The sequence below is a fragment of the Bremia lactucae genome, linkage group LG1, assembly GCF_004359215.1.
Source record: "Bremia lactucae strain SF5 linkage group LG1, whole genome shotgun sequence".
NCBI classification, from domain to species: domain Eukaryota; phylum Oomycota; class Peronosporomycetes; order Peronosporales; family Peronosporaceae; genus Bremia; species Bremia lactucae.
The window spans coordinates 1781137-1784320 of record NC_090610.1 but is presented as its reverse complement, the minus strand read 5'-3'; positions in this window follow the sequence as shown (position 1 = coordinate 1784320).

Genomic DNA, 3184 nt, shown 5'->3' with positions numbered 1-3184 from the left:
CTGTTTAACACCACTAAACCGCAAGTTGAACGTCCACCTCAAGACCGTCATACTTACAACGCTCCTCCAGGGGGGACTACACTTCAATGCTTCTGCCTCGTTTGTTCGTCCCGCGATAATGCAAACATAATCATTCGTCCCACGATTACGCAAACATAATCAACCTTAAAAACGTGTTTCTATTGCTGTCAATCACTATAGTTTGCAACCATCCCATCAGTCATTGCAGTATCGATTAATTTCTCATCATTTCGATATTCACCGAGCCCCACCAAAATTATCAGCGCCTCCAATCGTGGTGCTGCTACAGCTTTCATCATTAAGGCAGCAGGCATGTTTCAACTTTCAAGGTACAGCGGGACTAATGAACCGCTTTTTACGTGCGAGCTCACGAATTTAATTCGCACGTCTACATTTTCGACTTTGCAGACGAACCATCTCCTCCTAAATGCTTCAATGCCGCCTGGTTATCCACGTATAAGATCATAGGTTATACGCATTTCAACCCAATCTCATGAAGAAGTCCACGTACTCCAAGCATTTGCACAACCACGCGACGCTGCCGTAAGTTCAGCTTTTATGGTGGATAATGACACACCGCCTTGCTTTTTCGCCATCCACAACACCGGCATTCCATCGACAGTAATCCAGCTACCGATAATTTACTATCTATCAGTCCAACCCGCGGCAAAATCAGCATCCAACGATTTTAATACCAGCACGTCCAAAAATCTTCTTTCATCCTCAAACGCAGTGCTTTCCGTTAAATGTAAATACCTTGCAATTCTCTTAGCAGTTTTGTAGTCGCCTAAAGTTGGAGAATGGGTTTGTCTGGACACTCTGTGAACAATTACAAAATCCCCCCGCACGTGTTTCCAATACACACACGTATCGGTAAGACATTGCGTGAAATTTAAACTCTCCAATTTGGTATGTAGCAACTCACTCCACAACGGCTTGGCCTATTAAAGTCCGTACAAAGCCTTGCATAAGCGAGCTCGTTTGCGCTACATGCGCCTAGATTTTGGTACACTTCATGTCGTATCCTCATCCCTTGGGGTATACGAAGAAAAATTCTTAGCTCAGGTTCATTTCAGCTTTCACATACGCTTTTTGGTATGTCGCAGTGCTTCGCTGGCACTCTCCATTTTCTAGTCAAAGCTAAAATGGCTTTGACGCTTGACATATTCATGACCGCTGCAAAAGTGATATATAGTCAGAACCGAAAACTTCTTCATTCCCACAGGCTACCAACCTGGCCTTGTAACGCTCAAGTTCACCATTTGCATCCCTTTTAGTTTTATACACCCACTTCGAATGCAGGATGTTGGCATGTTTAGGCAGGCGTACTACATTCCAGACTCCATTCTCTTCCAGCGCATTCAATTCTTCTTACATAGCCAAATCCCATGCGTCCTTTGAGTGCTGGGTATATCTTCATTATAGTTCTTTGGGTCCAATTCGTGATGGATGTCATGACTTCAATTTCGTCAACCTTGTCTGAAATCAAAGAGGAACTAGCCGTAATTATTTTCTTTACTGAGCGTGTCACCGGCCTTCGCGCGTCCAACTAGAAGCTGCTGTCTTCTTCTCCACGCACATTTTGTCCTCTTCAACAATTTGTTCATCTTGAATGTGACGTCGAGCGACTTGCTCGTTCTGCTCCACGGTCAGTGTTTCGATGTTCTTAACGTGTTATGAGGTAACGACAACTCGCTCCTTCGGGAGATAGACTTGATAACCTTTTGTCGACTCACCAATACTAACGATGAATCCTCGTTGACCTCTCTGCGCAAAATTGTTCTTCTTAGGGTCAAGAAAAATCGTACACGAAGAGCCGAAAATTACAATCTCACCTAAAGCTGGGGCTTTATTCGTTAGAAGTTGTAATGTTAAAACTTTACCCGGGGTAGCATTGGTTGGTGAACGATTAAGCACATAAGCCGCGTATTGTAACCCATCACCCCAGACGCTTAGATGTAGCATTGGTTGGTGAACGATTAAGCACATACACCGCGTATTGTACCGCATCACCCCAGACGCTTAGAGGTAATCCACACAAAAAATCATACATCTGGTCATATCCATAATAGTCCTGTGCATCCTTTCAGCTTTGCCATTACTTGCATGATTACGCATCTCGCTGCGCTGTCGAGTCACACCGAGGGCTCTCTGCACCTACTGACTGACCCCGATCGTTTTTTGACGATCCTCCTCGCCGTTGCTCTTTTCACAACAGCGTCGGATCCGCGTCCTCCGCTGTTCCTAGCGAGAGGTCGGTCTTTTCGCTCACTGTTTTTAGGCACTGGCCGTGGGGCACTACACTTATAGGCGTTGTGGCCCGTCTTTTGACAACGAATTTATTTTTATAACCGTTTGTAACTTGAAGAGCGATGTTCTCGCTCTTTACATTGGAGGATCCATGGGCTCTGGACCTCCATTTTCTTGCCGCCTTGGTGGATGATATGCACCCTGTTTCAGGCTAAAGTCCTCCTGTTCCGCTATAAATATCGCTTGGTCTAGCAACTCTAATTCTAGCCGGAACAGCTCCGTCTGCAATGTTTGATAAACACAGTTACCTGTGTTTGTTCATCAATTGGATGACTCACGATACAACTGACCAGGTATCGTGTATGTTGGCCATAAGCGTGAATATCACGCTTGCCCTGCTTTAAATCCAGGAGCTTAGCCCGAGCCCTGAATTCGGCACGTGGTGGCTCAAATGTTTGTCCAAGCCGGGCCTTAAAGACCTCATTCGACCCAACGACTGATGGGTTGTGAAGCGTGAGCCCGAAGGCCTAAGATTTGGGACGTCCGGCCTAGTTGAACATGCCAAATTTCACTTTTAACGCATCATCACTGATACGACGAGCTTCTATGGCAACGTCGAATTTGACGAACCATCTCAAAAGGGAGTCGCCTTCGACTGCCTTAAACTTAAAGATTTCGATCATTAGGCTTTGGATTGACGCGGAAGCGTCGGTCTAATAGCACCAATAGCACCACGTAAATGCTGCTGTCTCAACAGTTCCAACTGTTATGCACCCTGTTCTCTCAACACCTTTGTGTGTTGAGAGCCTTTCTGGTGAAGCAAGACTACTTTCTCTTGGGCCCCGTCAAGTTCGTGTATATGAACTCGGCTGTGGCCGCATGCTGTTCATCTCTGCCCATAGTGTACAGCATA